This window comes from Sinocyclocheilus anshuiensis, unplaced genomic scaffold, assembly GCF_001515605.1.
Source record: "Sinocyclocheilus anshuiensis isolate Anshui unplaced genomic scaffold, SAMN03320099.WGS_v1.1 scaffold3101, whole genome shotgun sequence".
Classification (NCBI taxonomy): Eukaryota; Metazoa; Chordata; class Actinopteri; order Cypriniformes; family Cyprinidae; genus Sinocyclocheilus; species Sinocyclocheilus anshuiensis.
In genome coordinates this window covers 8,429-25,237 of record NW_015554233.1, presented here as the reverse complement: position 1 = coordinate 25,237, position 16,809 = coordinate 8,429, and the positions used below count along the sequence as shown (strand labels likewise).

Below are 16,809 nucleotides of genomic sequence, written 5' to 3'. Positions count from 1 at the left end.
TTCTAATATGCTGATTTACTGCTCAAGAAACATTTCTGATTATTATGAAAATAGAAAACACGTGTGCTGCTTCATATTTTTTTTGTGTGTGGAAAACAATATCATTCAAAAGCACCATTCAATTATTATTTTTTAAAATTCAACAAGGATAAATACAATTGACCAAATGAGCCAGTAAAGACATTTATAATGTTACAAAAGATTTCTATTTCAAATAAATGCTTGTCACGTGGGTTTGCACGTAGAGGAATTGTTCTCTGTGTTATTTATTTATTTTAGCCTGTAGGTGGAGTCGTGAGGAGGGATTTCTCCAATCTTCGAAAGTGGAGTGATCGGGGATTTCTACTAGAAAAACGTTGATGGTGTTGATGGTGGATCTAGTTCTTTCTTTGTTTGCTGGGATTCTCTCGCTCACCGCTTTAACTTTCAGCGAGTCTCTTCGGAGCTCCAGGTCAAGCCACGACTCATTTCGCAATGGCTAGCAAATGTAGCAAACACAACACTTTCCCATAATGCAACTGCGACTACGGGAGGCGGTTAAGTCAAAAAAGGCACAGTGCTTTCTGCAATTGGGTCGGATCGAGGTCGGGTCATGTTCACACCTTAAACGAACCGTACCAGAGTTTGTTTGGAAGCGGACCGAGACCACCTCTTCAGCTGGGTCTCGGTGCAGTTGTTTGGTCCACACCCGAGTGCGATTGCTGTATTCAGACCTGCCCAAAAGATCCGCACCAAGAGAGGAAACTAAGAAGAGCAAGACGGCATTATTAAATAAAAAAGTGCGCTTTGATTTTTGAATGGCAAAGACGTGCTCACCCACAGACATTCACAGGTTCATTTTAAGGTATTAGCAAAACAGCAAAGCTAATGCTTTTCACAGAACTTATGTAATTACCCATCATCAATTGTGATATAGCCTGGTTCGTTGGTCCGTTAGATCGGATTGCTTTCTCACTACAACCGAACCACTCCAGAGTTCGTTTTCAATCGAGCCGAGACCACCTCGTTCAGGCGATCTTGGACCGATTGTTTTGGCGCGGATTCGAGCCAGATTGCTGTGTTCACATATGCCCAAATGAACCGAGCTAAGGGGGGAAACGCGCCAGGTTCCCAATGAAAAGCCAATTGATTCTGATGATTCTGATTTTTGGTTATATTTTTGAAGTTGTTTACTGACTTCTTAAGGAAGTTGTGTTCTCCTTCAGATTTCATTCACCACATATGTATTAGTGGACCAATACACCTAAGGCTGCGTTTACACTGGCACAACAAATCCGATCTTTCGCTCACATCTGACACATATGCGCGCGCAATTTACTGAGATGGAAACTTTTTATAGGTAAGAAATTGCACATTCAGGAGCTGGTTTTCAACCCCCGCCCTGTAAATTTTGAAAATACAACAGCTATAAGCTACATATATTTCTCAGCAATGAGGTGATAACTTAGCAGTTTTTGTAATTAAACCGACAAGCTTGTTTTCAATGCTTCACAATCACTCGCTCGCACGTGGGTGCATCATGCGTTCGTTCGTTCTCTCTCTCTCTCTCTCCTTAATTCGAATTAATTTCAATAAATATCATTTTTATTTCACTAAAGAATTCTACCTTTTACGGGCTGTAGATAAAATAGTCTAACAAATTAAAATTACCGTTATTTTCCGGTCTTTATCCGTTCAGTCAGATTTTGTGCTGCAAAACATCCATGACAGCATTAGGTTCATAAATCCCTACTTTCCCATCTGAAAATCACATGTGGAACATGTATGTTTTCCCTTTCAGATGTGAAAGTGATTGCTTCAGAAGACAAATTTAACCACTGGAGTAATTGTCTTGCTGAAAAAGGAAGGCACGGTTGGTGATCGGTCTGCTGAATTGAAAATATTTGTCACTGAAAATTAACTGACCAATATCATACTTGCATAAAATTCAAAACACTTAGTATACGGTATGTTATTACTGTTATATGCATTAAGTTCTCCTTTGCTCTTGCCAGAGGTTTCATGTAGGAGTGCAGAGCGATGTTCTTCTGAAAGTGGATTAGAATTACAAAAAAGTGATAAATTGATCTATTAATGTTTTATTGTGGTGTTAATTTGACAAAAATGTCTGCAAAATATAGAACAATAAGACAATAACAGCTATGCCAGCTCTTTTTCTCTTGTTCCCATGTCTTGAAGAATTTTATTGTCATGCAATAAAAGCAAAGAAAGTAACCAATTAAATACAAAGATGGCAGGGAAAAAAAAGATCATGTTCTTTTTGACTTTCAGATAAGTTCTTTTTAACTTTCTATTCATCAAAGAATCCTGAAAAGAAAAAAAGAAGATATTAAAATTATTTCTGAAAAGATCATGTTCTTTTTGACTTTCAGATAAGTTCTTTTTAACTTTCTATTCATCAAAGAATCCTGAAAAGAAAAAAAGATATTAAAATTATTTCTGAAAATCACGTGACACTGAAGCCTGGAGTAATGATGCTGAAAATTCAACTTTGATCACAGAAATAAAAATTAATTAATAAATAAATGTATTCAAATAATACAATTTTAAATTATTACTATTATTATTATTATTAGTTATTTAAAATTTAACAATAGTACTTTTTTATTTTTTACAGTATGTTTGATCAATAAAAGCAGCTTTGGTGAACAAAAGACAAGTTTATATTTTTTACAAGCAATGTGAAATGAATGAATCACAGCTAAATGTAACATTGCTTCATTTAACATTAACGCATGTTATTTTGTGTGAGTAAAGCGCGTTTCGCTCGCTATGTAGCGAATCAGATTATCTTAAATAAGAATTCGATCACTGGCAACTACTGATGGAGAAACGGATCTTTTTGAAACTTTACCAAGTCATTTGAATCAATTGCTTCGCAGAATGATTCAGTGATTCGAATCAGCGTTCATTCATCAACTGAAAACAGAATCTATTGGGATTTAAGAGTCGATATTGGTTCATAAAAATGACAATCTATTAAAACCGAGAAATCTATTTTTTTTTTTTACCCAGCCCTAATCATATTTCGTTGTTTTCTGTTGCCTCCGCCGGTGTGTGTTGAACATGAAAGAGTCTCGAGTTCATCTGTTTTCTTCATAAATAAATAAATGCATAAGGCTATATGCTCGTCCTGATTTTCTGTTTATTTTATTAATTCAGTGTAAATGTATCACAGATGTGTGGGTAGCTTGTAGTTAAAGGGGTCATCTGATTAGTGAAGTCCTGAAGATAATGCAATGAAGCCATTTAAGATATTGTAATGCAGAAATAACTTAAAGGGGTCATATGGCGATGCTAAAAATAACATTATTTTGTTTATTTGGTGTAATGCAATGTGTTTACGTGGTTTAAGGTTCAAAAAACATTATTTTCCACATACTGTACATTATTGTTGTTTGATTCTTGTCAAACACAACTTATCTTACAAAAATGGATAAAATGGAAAGTGGTTGTTAATTACATAAACCTTATATGAAACTAAAACAGGCAATTCTATTTAATGGTGTATAATTTATTTTTAAAAGCATTGCACTTCTAAGAAAACATTTGAAATGTGTCAAAGTTTTGCCTTTTAGACAGAATGGCACTCGCCGGAAATTCAGCATTGAATTTCTCTGACGTTTACTTTTTATTTGTACTATTTCTATGAACGTACATTTCTATGCAGTCTTGAGATCATAGACTTTTATTTTGGTCTGGCGGTGTGACGTCGTCAGCAAAAAGGAAGGCATATAGCAGTGCTTCTCAAAGTCCCTTTGCACTTTATTTTTTCAAAAAATTAATGTTTATTTGTTGTGCATGTTATGTATGTTTATTAAAAACACGTTTTGTAATAACCAATTGTATTAGGTGAAGATGACGCTATAGCACTAGATAATAGCGACTTATAAGTAGCACTTAAAGCACAGCTACATGTGATAGTGTTGTGCATTTTTGGGAACTCATGTGAAACATAATGAACGATAGTAAATTGACTCGTAGAAAACGCTCTTAAGCGCTAAGATCATCGTTATCTAGAAACGCAGTCTTGTATGGCCAAAAATGACTGAGTAGCCTATTTTAAGTTGTTTCCTTCAGAACGCGCTGGCGCGTTCGTCGGCCAGAGGGTTAAAGAAAACTAGCCTATTTAGTTTCATATTTATGTTTACATTTTAAGCAGTAATATGTGAAACATAATGAACGATAGTAAATTGACTCGTAGAAAACGCTCTTAAGCGCTAAGATCATCGTTATCTAGAAACGCAGTCTTGTATGGCCAAAAATGACTGAGTAGCCTATTTTAAGTTGTTTCCTTCAGAACGCGCTGGCGCGTTCGTCGGCCAGAGGGTTAAAGAAAACTAGCCTATTTAGTTTCATATTTATGTTTACATTTTAAGCAGTAATATTTTTTTTTCATCTATGTTGATTATGAAAAGTGAACAGCATGACTAAGATAGGCTCATAAGATGCGCAATATGTCGGGAGACATGGAGTGGGTCAGACACAATTTTGACCATGCAGTAAGTTTTGTTTTGTAGAAAGCCTTTCTTTAAAGTGAATTTCATTTTGTATAAATTGTATCTTTTTTAAATTGTCATCAATGTTTCATCAACCAACTGTCTAATATATTTAATTTAATATAGGAAGATAACCAAGAACGTGTGTGTAATGGATTGAATTGCGTAACAAACAAGCATACCAGTTTCCGCAGCAAGGCTGAAAATACGTCCTGTTTTTAATACATTTCTTGAATACATGTATTATAGGCCTACTTAATTAATTGATAAGTTATTGATTTTAGTTGGTCTAAATTAAGTAGATTAGACACAAATTCGCTTATATGGTTTTCCTACACGAGCGCTGTTTATGTGCCTCATAACCGTGCAGCCCAGGTGTGTGTGTACTTGGTAAAATATTTTTTACCAGGTTTTTTTTTTTTTTTTTTAGCATATCTTTCCACTTACAGCTGCAGTGATGAAATGGAGCAAGGACGCAACTGAAGAAATGATTAAAAACATGCTTCGGAGCACCTCAAGCATGCACCAGCAAGAAGCCAGGGAGGGGGACACACACAATAAACAATTATACAATTTAAATTAATATAGCTTATTATAAATAAGTTTTAATTGAATGCGCCTTGTGTCTGTTTATTTGTCCTGTGGATGTCAATATTGGTTGTTCAAAAGATGTCATAAAAAGACGTCATAACTTTAATTCTGGCTCCTGAAGGGACATCTTTTCGACGTCTGACAAAGACGTCGAAGAGACGTCAAAAAAAGACGTTGAAAAGACATCAAAAAAAGACATCGTAAAAACGTTCATTCTGGCTCTTCAGGGGACGTAATTTCAACGTCTGACAAAGACGTTGAAAAGACGTCGTTTGGACGTACTTTTGCTCAGTGGGTTGAGTTCTTTGCATGGATGAGAATACATATCTGAACTGAAGTTAAGTGTAATAAGCCTTGAAATTGTTTTTAAATTGCTCTAACATGTCAATAACTTTAAGTAGTCCTGTGCTGCATTGGATATATTTACATACCACTATAAAAACAATACAGCTATAAAATCTTTGAGTAGACACTCTTATTGTCACCACAATATATATTTCATACCACCCAACCCTAAAATAAATGTTATGTGTCAATCTTTATCAGGGTCCGGTGACAACTAGGATGTCGACAAACTTCCATTGAGGACCATTAGACCACTTGAGAAGAATTATCTCATATGACCAAGCTTTAATGATGTAAAGCAGCTCTTGAGCTGATCTCCTTCATTCTGCCGCCAGCTTACCACAAGCCCTGGGTGCACCAGCTGTGGAAATTACGGGCCAAACTTTGGGTGAGGACCTTTCTCCCACTTTCCACCACCAAACCTCTTCCTACATGTAATGTGTCAATCTTTATCAGGGTCCGGTGACAACTAGAGGGTGTCGACAAACTTCCATTGAGGACCATTAGACCACTTGAGAAGAATTATCTCATATGACCAAGCTTTAATGATGTAAAGCAGCTCTTGAGCTGATCTCCTTCATTCTGCCGCCAGCTTACCACAAGCCCTGGGTGCACCAGCTGTGGAAATTACGGGCCAAACTTTGGGTGAGGACCTTTCTCCCACTTTCCACCACCAAACCTCTTCCTACATGTTAACATTGTTTAGCGCACTGTTGTCTATATTTGAATGGTTCATTTTTTTAGGCTGCAACCATTGATTCTTTTAATAATCAAGTAATGTTTTAGAATAATTGGATACAATGCCACATTTTATTTTCTTTATATATTAAAAAGGCAAGTTATTCCACACCATTTCCAGTCGTCTTCAAAGAATGCAAATTGAAGAACGAATTGTTTGGAATGTAGTATATGCAATACACCATGAAAAAATAAATGATAAATTATAAAATATAGTTTGTCCAGAGTTTAAAAGCAGAAGCCAGTTTAACCCAATTAATTATAAAAAAATAAAAGTAAAGAAAAACAAAAGGACTGTAAAGCAGATTTTGAGCTGATCTCCTTCATTCTGCCACCAGCTCACCACAACCCCTGGGTGCACCAGCTGTGGAAATTACGGGCCAAACTTTGGGTGAGGACCTTTCTCCCACTTTCCACCACCAAACCTCTTCCTACATGTAAACATGGTTTAGCACACTGTTGTCTATATTTGAATGGTTAATTTTTAGGCTGCAACCATTGATTATTTTAATAATCAAATAATGTTTTAGATTAATTTGATAAAATGCCACATTTTATTTTATTTATATATTAAAAAGGCAAGTTATTCCACACCATTTTCAGTCGTCTTCAGAAAATGCAAATTGAAGAACAAATTGTTTGGAATGTAGTATATGCAATACACCATGAAAAAATTAATTATAAAATAAAGTTTGTCCAGAGTTGAAAAGAAGCCAGTTTAACCCAATTAATTATAAAAAATAAAAGTAAATAAAAACAAAAGGACAAACTGTTATGACTATGTTCACACTGTCAGTTTGGGAGTAACAACCGCATTTACTTACAGATGTGTCTCAATGTTCTCTACACACAACTGCTTACAATAGTGTTTCGAATGCTGTCTGTATGCACAAGTACCTGAAGTCAAGCAGTGTTCTGTCTGTGATTATTTCCTCTAATTAAAGCAAAGTAGTATAGTAAAGTATTATCAAAGATGGCGACATCCATACAACTAAAATCTTAAAGGGGTCATATGATGCTGCTAAAAAGAAATAAATTATGTTGTGTATTTGGTGTAATGAAAAGTGTTTATGCTGTTTAAGGTTTAAAAACACATTATTTTCCATATACTTTACATCATTGTTTCTCCTTTATTCCCCGGGATCAGCTCTAGGCATGAGGAAGCGGATATCGTCCTCTTTTGGAAGGCCAAACAAAGTAGTTTCGCTTTCACAACGAAACACAGCACCTTCACGACATGGCGGCGGCAACAACAATACTACAGCGAGAATAAAAGTTACGCCTTCTTTCTTTGCGTGAACATTTGGGCGGTGTTATGCAAATCTTCCCACATAGTGATGTAGATATGTGGGGGCGTGTTAGAACGAGCCGTTTTAGGTAGGCGTGGCTGACTCTTAACTTTTATAAAGAATATCTCTTTGGATTTGAGACTTTAGTCTTTGCAACTTTACAGATCTTCTTTATGCACCAAGAGCTTGTAACACTCCAAAGAGAAAGGAAAAAATTGAAATCGCATCATATGACCCCTTTAATACAATTAACACGACAAGAGTCCAGTCGAGGCTTGACTTCATCTGTTAAATCTGAACCAGCAGCAGCTTTTATAACTGGAGTAGATAGGATTATTTGAGTCACACACAGAGCACAAAACTTGAAAGAAGCAGAGAAAGTGCTTCAATAAACAAATATTGTTTGTGGTTTGCCCTGACAGATGCTTCGACAGATGTGTGTGGACTTGAGTCATGTTTCTCCAGAGCACAACTTACATTTGATGGTTGTGTCCTTGTCTAATTTTGGAAATAATTGAAGAGAATAGGAGTACAATGATTCTGACTAAAATTTACATTTTACTAAACTATTTATTTTAAATGTAGGTTTAATATTCAACATGTTATATTTATGAGAGCAGTAACTGTAAAGGGGGTATACATGTAATTACTACAGTTGTTACATGTAAAACAATTGCTATGTTAATTTACTATATTCAGAATATACGTGTATAAACACGTGAATACATGTTCCCCATACCAGTTAACATTTAGTCTGTGTTTTGTTTTTAGCATTTTAAATATGTTTTATGTTTTAAAAGGGCAAGCAAAATTTTTTTTGTTTTAGAATGTCATGTTTATATTTTAACCCTTTTTTGCGAATGTGTAGCACAACCTACATAAATACATTCACTATATTTGTTTTCTTTGACTTCAGTTTTCACATTGTTTGGAGGACAAAATTGGGCAGGATGTAGGGGCCCACAGTTTGGGCACGCATACACAGGCCAGCTTTGGGTTAGTTGCTCTGTGCTGTTTAATGTATGGCTGTTGGAATGTTGTTCAGTTTGATTAATTACTGTCAGCTTTCACAGCAATACTGCTAAATGAGCAATTATCTCTATCAAACCATCAAACATGGACCTTAAAGGGATGGTTCACCCAAAAACTTTATTCAAATAAATATTGTGACAATCTGATTTCAGTGGCACAGCTGTGTAGTATCTAGTACAGAGATTGTTGACCGTATTGTGTGCATGTTGCTGCATTGTACATGGTGTTCACTGCACAATATTGTATTATTGTTTACACCTTCAGTAACTTGTACATTATTTCCTTATAAAATGCTCTTAACATTTTTTCCCACTTCTTTTCTCCACCAGACAACCTAGGACAACATCCTAAGATGCACCGATCTACCTAAAGCCCTCCATCATTCCCACACCCATCTTGCAACAAAATTTCATTAAGTGCAGTCCATAACCAGTGTCTGCCATGCACGGTCTGCACCTTGTCCATTGCAGATGTTACGGATTATTCTATTAGAGATCTTTATATTCTTTATTTGAGACTGTTATTATGTAGAGACTGTTATGTTGTGAATGAAGTCAACCCACCCCTCACATTGATGCTTTCAGCAGTTATTACATTAAAGTGTGTCCTTAATGTTTTATTATTTAAAGATTGTTTTAAAGTTTATTACAGGCTCAGTGAATTTTCTTTCACTAAAAAATAAAGTGTAATATAAACGGTCATAATCAAGTCTGGGACGTTTGTCAGTATCATTAATTTTGTGAGGCAATATGAATCAAATTAACATTTGTATGTTTCATCCAAAGTCTTCTTCCTCATTCAGTTAAACATCAAGGGTTTTCTTTGCCTTTGTCACCTTCAACTTTCTCATTGGAAATTGTGAGCATCATTATTTGGAACCAAATAAGAATAATATGAAAATGACTATGTGTGTATTACACTGTTTCAATGCATGGCATGAAGTCAAAGAACGACCTGACACAAACCGTTCACCTTCATTCAGACATGGTATAAATTGAAGTGTTTCTCAATTTATCAAGCTTGTAATGTTAACACTTGAAATGCTAAGCAGCAGTCAAGTGTGGTAGCTAAGAAGGGTCTAATTTATGCTTTCTGCAAGATAACAGACAAGGAATGTGAATCAATGATAAAGCAGGTAAAATTACAGTTAGCTTAAAACTAGGGTCAGTTCAAATGTTCAACTGGGCTGGCATTTTTTTTTTGCATGTATTGTTGTCTACGGAGGGATCAAGCAAACGAATAGATGGACAAACAAACAGATTTAAAGGCTGGTTGCGCCTGATGGGTTCCAGAGAGTGTTCCTGTGTGCCACAATTTGGGCACGCATACACAGGCCAGCTTTGGGTTAGTTGCTCTGTGCTGTTTAATGTATGGTTGTTGGAATGTTGTTCAGTTTTATCAAACATGGACCTTTTAACCAGTGTTGGGCATGTTACTTTAAAAGAGTAATTAGTTATAGTTACTAGTTACTTCTCACAAATAGTAACTGAGTTACATCATTATAAAAGTAACTAATTACTAAGAAAAGTAACTATTGTGTTGCTTTTTTTAAAGAAATGTTCAAATATATCAAATAACTTGGATGCCCCCAATATTAAAGGGGTCATATGATGTTGCTAAAAAGAACATTATTTTGTCGAGTGCGACACCCTGTTATGCCACAGTCGAGCGCTTCCGCTTCTTCCGGTCGTGCGTATGTGGGGGAAAAAGCTGCGCTGTTTTATCATACTAGATACGGTTGAAAGTTCTGTTATAATGCTACTCTGTGCAGTCGTCACCGGTCTATTAAAACGCGCAACATATTTAGGCCCCGATCACACAGAACGCGTTTTTTGCAGTGAGAGGCGCCTTTTTTGAATTGTTTTCGGTTGGCAGCGAGCGTTCTGCGCGCTGTTTATGCGCCCTGCGTTTTTGCAGGAGCACTCGGAGTGCCTGAAGTTGGAAAAAAAAGCAACTCTGAGCAGAAAAAGCGCCCGACGTCATTTGTGTTTTTTTCCATTGTCTAATCGAATGAACGGAGAGGCGGGCCTTCCGTTGTGATGACGAAGTATTTTTTTAAGGTTTTTGCTAATACAACAGTTTACTTAACAGCAAAAATCAAAGATTTTAGAGCTCTCGCGCTATAATCCTTTGATTAGACTGACAGGACAGCTGATTTGGTGGATGTCTAGCAACATAAAAAAAACGCCGCGCACTGCTCTTTTTTTAAGTCACCAAAAAAAAGGCGGTGCTCTTCGCGTTTTCAGACTTAAAAAACGTGTTCGTTGTGATCGGGGCCTTATACTGTGTTTTTACACATTGCATTGCGTATCGCGTCACGTAAAATCAGTATATACAGCTGAGATGAGAGCTATTTTAATGGCACTAGAGTGGGTGTGTGAAGTTAGACCTGATAAAGTATAATATGTTCCGATTCAGTGGCAGTCCTTATGAGTTTACAATCATTGGAAACAAATAGAACTGACATTTTAACTGAAATCATGATTAGGTTATACAGTTTACGACAGATGAGAATAATAATTCAATTTATGTGGGTACCAGCACACGTGGGAATTCAAGGTAATGAGGAAGCAGACAAAATTGCCAAAGAATCAATTAAAATGAAAGAACCAAATATAAACATTGCACTCAGTAGATCAGAAGGAAAACATTTTATTTTAGAAGCATGCAATAGGAAATGGCAGACAGTTTGGGACTCGTGTCATACAGGTCGACACTATTACAAGGTTAAAAAAAACGTAAAGAAAAGCAAAATCACAACTTAAGTAGAAAAGAACAAGTTATTTTCACATTTACGAACAGGACATTCAAATCTAAGTCATACTTTACACATTATAGGGAAACATAACACGCATGATTAGGTTATACAGTTTACGACAGATGAGAATAATAATTCAATTTATGTGGGTACCAGCACACGTGGGAATTCAAGGTAATGAGGAAGCAGACAAAATTGCCAAAGAATCAATTAAAATGAAAGAACCAAATATAAACATTGCACTCAGTAGATCAGAAGGAAAACATTTTATTTTAGAAGCATGCAATAGGAAATGGCAGACAGTTTGGGACTCATGTCATACAGGTCGACACTATTACAAGGTTCAAAAAACCATAAAGAAAAGCAAAATAATTCACAACTTAAGTAGAAAAGAACAAGTTATTTTCACACATTTACGAACAGGACATTCAAATCTAAATCATACTTTACACATTATAGGGAAACATAACACGGGTCTATGTGATGTCTGTTTAATAGAGGAAACTGTAGAGCATGTTATGAAGTTATGTAAGATATATGAAATAGAAAGGAGAATTCTTAAGGAAGAATTACAAGCAGTAGGATATCAGGAATTTACTACAACCAGCTTATTAAATGACGGTCCAAATTCAGGAAAACAAATACATGCAGTCATGAGATTTATTAAGAATAGTGGGTTATATAATAGGATATAGGAGGGTTTGTTCATTCTTTTCACACTCCATCACAGTAGGTGGCGATATGCACCTTTGAAGTTGGTTCGCAACTCTCCATTAAATCAAAAGAAGAAGAAGAAGACGACGACCTGAAAAAGACGTCTTTTCACCTTTCACTTTTCAACCAAATTTTAACGTTGTTTAGATGTCTGGCATTGACGTCTTTTCAACAAGTTTTTGCTGGGTGGGAATGTTGTAAATGTACATTAATTAAAAAAAAATATTATAAAAATATCTAGATTTACGATGCGACTAACTGTGAAAATGCATTATCGTATGCATATAACAGACAGCAGTGTGTGAATCGGGACTTTTATTTTGCTCTGGTGGTGTGACGTCATAAAGCTGCGCCATGCTCCAGCATCTGTTGTGATTCATCTTAAGAAAGGTTTGTGGTTTTAAATGTTTAAATCGATGCAAACTGTTCTGTCAATTGAAACGTTTTTACAAGCGAAGTAAAATAAATTAATCATTCTTAAATATAACGTTGTAATGCTTTATTTAATGTTATTTTGTAAGTAAAGCACATTCTCATATTAATAACAGAAATGGTGCGTCTCATTTCACTCCATATATCGTGAATCTGAATATCGTTCAAGTACGGGAAATAAGTGATGAGAGTTTTTTGAAGATCCGAGTCAACTGAACCAAATCATTCGCAATATGACTCAGTGGTTTGAATCGACAAACAAGAACAACAAACAAACATGTTCAATGACAACTTTTACAAACCAACCGCAAATGTTTTCATGAAAGTGGAATCTATTTGATATGATGTACAAATAATTGAATACCAAATATAAATAATAAATACCTAAATATGAACTTTCTTTATAATTTGCACATATATTTTAATGAGGTGATTTAAGGCCATTAACTCTCACTCCGACTGACTCTCTTACCAGTACGGCTGCCAAGTTCAGAAAAGGAAAATAAGGGATGCTCAAAATATTTGTTGTGTAGCACATAGTGTATGTCATTTTCGTGACTTAGTTGCATGAAAGGATTATGGGACAAACTGTGTTCTGTATAGCTTTCATACGGAATGCTTCTCTGATGCCTAAAATACGGACTATTCCATATTACAGGGAATGGTAGGAAACTTCTAGAAACCCTTCTCAATAGTGTGCTGACTACTAAACTATGGAGCTGTTTGAGACGCACCCAGAGATTTAGTTTGCATTTATTTTTCTTTCCATTAATGATTCTCATCTTAAACAGATAAACAAACTCAACTGAGATCAAGATGTTTATTAAAGAGGAGAGTGAGGACATGAAGATTGAAGAAGCATTCAGAGTCAAACATGAAGATACTGAGGAACAAACAGGTTAGTTTTCATTCTCAAAGCTGAACTAATTTGATCCTTATTAAAATGTGCAGCTCTACAGAAACAAAAAAAAATGCAGAAGTAGCCTAAACAAAGGAGTTATTTTGTGTAACATTTAACTCAACCCCTCAAACACCTTACTTTTGGAGCCGATGCTCAACGGGAGCTCACATCGTTGGAACGGGTCAGCCCTACCGGCCGATGGGGGAGGAGCAGCGTGCATTGTGTAGCCCTACCAGGAGGGCCCGAGTTGCCTCGAGTGGAATAGCTCGCGGTGTCGGCGTACGGGCCCTACTGGCTGACAGGCCCCTGCTAATCAGTGGGCAGAGGGCAAAATGGCTGACCAAGAGGGCCCATGAAGCCTCCGACTGGAGATCAAGACTCAGGACGTGTGGGTCCTCTCGGTTTGGCAGATAAAAAGGCTTTGTGCCGTCCGGCAAGGAGGACTCTTGCGACACCCGACGGGAGATCAAGACTCACGGCATCGGATGGATAAGTCTCGCTTGCGGGCAGCAAGTATAAAAGGGGAGTTTAGCCTGAGAATTCCTAAGGCGGAGGTACTCGAAGACTGGTATGGTTGGACTGGAGAAGAGAGATTGAAAATGTAGATAAAATGACCTTTCTTGGCTTGGTCTGTCTTGCTTTGTTTGATTAAGAAGGAAATTGTTTCACTATCGAGTATGATTAGGTTTGAGACGGTCGGGTTGATTTTTGGATCATATTTGTAAGAGATGGTGAGTTCCGAGCATCTAAGAAAGACAAAAAAAGCTAGAATGAACATCTAACGTTATGGGTTGTCTGGAGTCGGGACAGGTGGGCTGGGAACGCTGGATTCCTCTGATCAGGAGGGAGGTTTGTGAATTGCTTATTTCGGGCGAGGGAGCGCCGAACATCAGCTTGTGGAAAAATTGGACGCCACTCAGGTAGTAACCTTTGATGGACCCGACTTGGAGACCCTTAACACTGTTAAGAAAAGAGACGAATGAGGTGATTGAAAGTAGGGAAAAATTGGGGAACGGTGTGTTGTATGAGCGGTGGAATGCCTTGAAGCATCTCCACGCCGTCACGTATGACTGAAGGGTTCTGGGAGAAACTGCTTGGAGGATAGTGTCGAGCGATGCATCGAGAAGGGGTTTTAATGGGTGGGTTATGGGAATATTAATTCTGAATAATGAGGTACTGGAGTTGGGAATTGGTCCGCCTCTGGAGCCAGCGTCCTGAATTTCTGAAACATAAAGCGAGACAGAGAGTCAGCAATTTGGTTTTCTGAACCTGGAACGTGTTTGGTGATTATTATAAATTGGTCGCATGCTGCAATCCATATTAAGCGTCTAAGGAGGGGCGTGAGGGCGGGAGAATGAGAACGGCCTTTATTAATACACTGAATAGCTGCTTCGTTGTCGCAGTGCACTAAGATACTTTTAGAAGCCCATTCATTCCCCCATAGGAAGGATGCTACCACGAGGGGGTAGAGCTCGAAAAAAGCTGAGGACTGGGGTGAGCCCTGCAGCTGGGGGGCCATGCTGGGGGGCCATGGAGGTGCAAACCAACATCCTTGGTAAAAACCGATGACCAAATGATGATTGATGAAGGTGAAATGACCAGAAAGTCGTCTAGGAGGTGAATAAGGTGGGGCATTGCGTAATTATTGGACAAGATCCAGCAAACGGCTTCTGATAACATTTAAAAAATTTTGGGGCTGCTTTTGCATCCAAAGGTTAAACGGACGGCGAAATAGAATTTCCCGAGCCAACGTATCCCGAACAAATGCCATGAGTTCAGGTGAACAAGCATCACTTTGAAGACAGAAGTGATGTCTATTTTTGCGAGCCAGGCTCCTCGGCCCGCAATTTTAATCAGTTCGACTGCCTGATCTATGTCGTGGTACTTGAGAGAAAATTCGTCAAGAGGGCTCAAGCTATTAATGCTTGGGACCGTGGAATTATTTGGTGATGATAGATCAATTATTAGGCGTTTCTTACCTGAAAATGTCCTAGTAGCCACTCCGATGGGGTTGACACGAAACGTTTCGAAGGGGGGTTTATCGAAAGGGCCGATCATAAATCCTGACTTGACTTCTTTTTTGATTAAGTTGTCTACAACGTCGGACTCTGCGTGGGCGGATTGGAGATTATTGCAGATGAAATTTTGGGTAAGTGCGCATTCGACGCCGGGGTTAAAACCGTGTCTGAGGCCAGACAGAAGATAATTAGTGAATTATTTGTCTGGGTGGTGAGCGAGTTCGATGGTCAGGTGAGAAATATTCATATTTCTAGGTAATTTAGTCGATAGGTAATTTTTTTATTTTTTTATTCCAGCTTTAAACACTGGGCAGACAATGCGGGCGTGAGCTCCGCCGCAGAAACTGCAGATGTGAAGGAACCGGCAGCGCTGACTGAAGCATCTCCCGTTTTTAAATGAGGTGCATGGCTGCCTGTTATCTGCTTCTGATGGGGCTGGTTGTTCGGGACCCGAGTTTGCAGTAGTTGCGGATCTTGGGACGTAGCTGGTGGATTTCGCTGAGGAAGTATTAGGGCATGAGAGTATAGAGGGGTTGATTTGTGGGCAAGTCATGGTGGAGTGAGCGACTGACCTACAAACCGCACAAGAAATGTTCCTGCAGCCTAAAAATACCCGGCTGTGGAGATCTGGATCGAGTGCGCCCCAGTAAGGGCACTGGTTCCATTGGGCGACTCGTACTGCACATTTTGCAGAAAACAGCTTGTGGTATGTGTAAAAATGACTCCCTCCATAGAACAATGCGAGCTCGGCTATAATTGACAGATAATCATTGAGTTCGCGTCGCCTGTGGGGGAAGGCTGAACAGATGATCTCGGTGAACCGACTAAATGCAATGGTGAACTCAGAAAAAGAAAGTAGTCGTGATGAAAGAGGATTTGGGTTTTTTAAAGTGACTGAGAAATCCCCGCAGTCTATTTGACGGTTTGAGTCGGAAGTGGGCAGGAGGGAAAGAAGAGAAGAGAGATCGACGTCCGCACCTGCTAATATCTGTGCTCTGATGTTGTGAGCCACTTGGGGAGGTTCAGAGGCGATGGCGTTCGATGGGGCGGGCATTGGTGTAGCGGTGAAGAGCGAGTATTCTGATTTCGCTTGGAGGAGAGAGTTGTAGGGGATTGGGGGCGGGGCTGTGTTTGCCAGCGAGTACGGCCAAGTGCTTGCTTGGGCAGCGGGCCCCGAGCTGGAAGGGGCGGGCGGCGGGGCTGTGTGTGACGGCCAGTACGGCCAAGCGCTTGCTTGGGCCGCGGGCCCCGCGCTGGAAGGGGCGGGTGGCAGGCCTGTGTGTGGTGGCCAGTATGGCCAAGCGCTTGCTTGGGCCGCGGGCTCCGAGCTGGAAGGGGCGGGCGGCGGGGCTGTGTGTGACGGCCAGTGCGGCCAAACTCCTGCTTGGGCTGCGGTCCCCGAATTGAAGGTGACGGGCGGCGGGGCTGTGTTCGATAGCCAGTGCGACCAAGCGCTTGCTTGGGCTGTGAGGTCTGAGCCGAAAGTGGCGTG

General features: G+C 38.7%; 1 protein-coding gene and 1 long non-coding RNA gene across 2 annotated transcripts in view; both read left to right on the top strand.

The window, feature by feature from the left end:
- Positions 1-16,809, top strand: part of LOC107671224 (gastrula zinc finger protein XlCGF57.1-like) — a gene marked incomplete at its 3' end in the record, with an annotated part of 24,070 nt that overhangs the window by 5,495 nt on the left and 1,766 nt on the right. The gene's annotated exons all lie outside the window — the stretch shown is intronic.
- Positions 6,475-9,198, top strand: LOC107671225 (uncharacterized). The gene is made up of 3 exons (XR_001632169.1): positions 6,475-6,564; positions 8,379-8,458; positions 8,824-9,198. It is a non-coding gene; the product is annotated as an uncharacterized LOC107671225 (long non-coding RNA).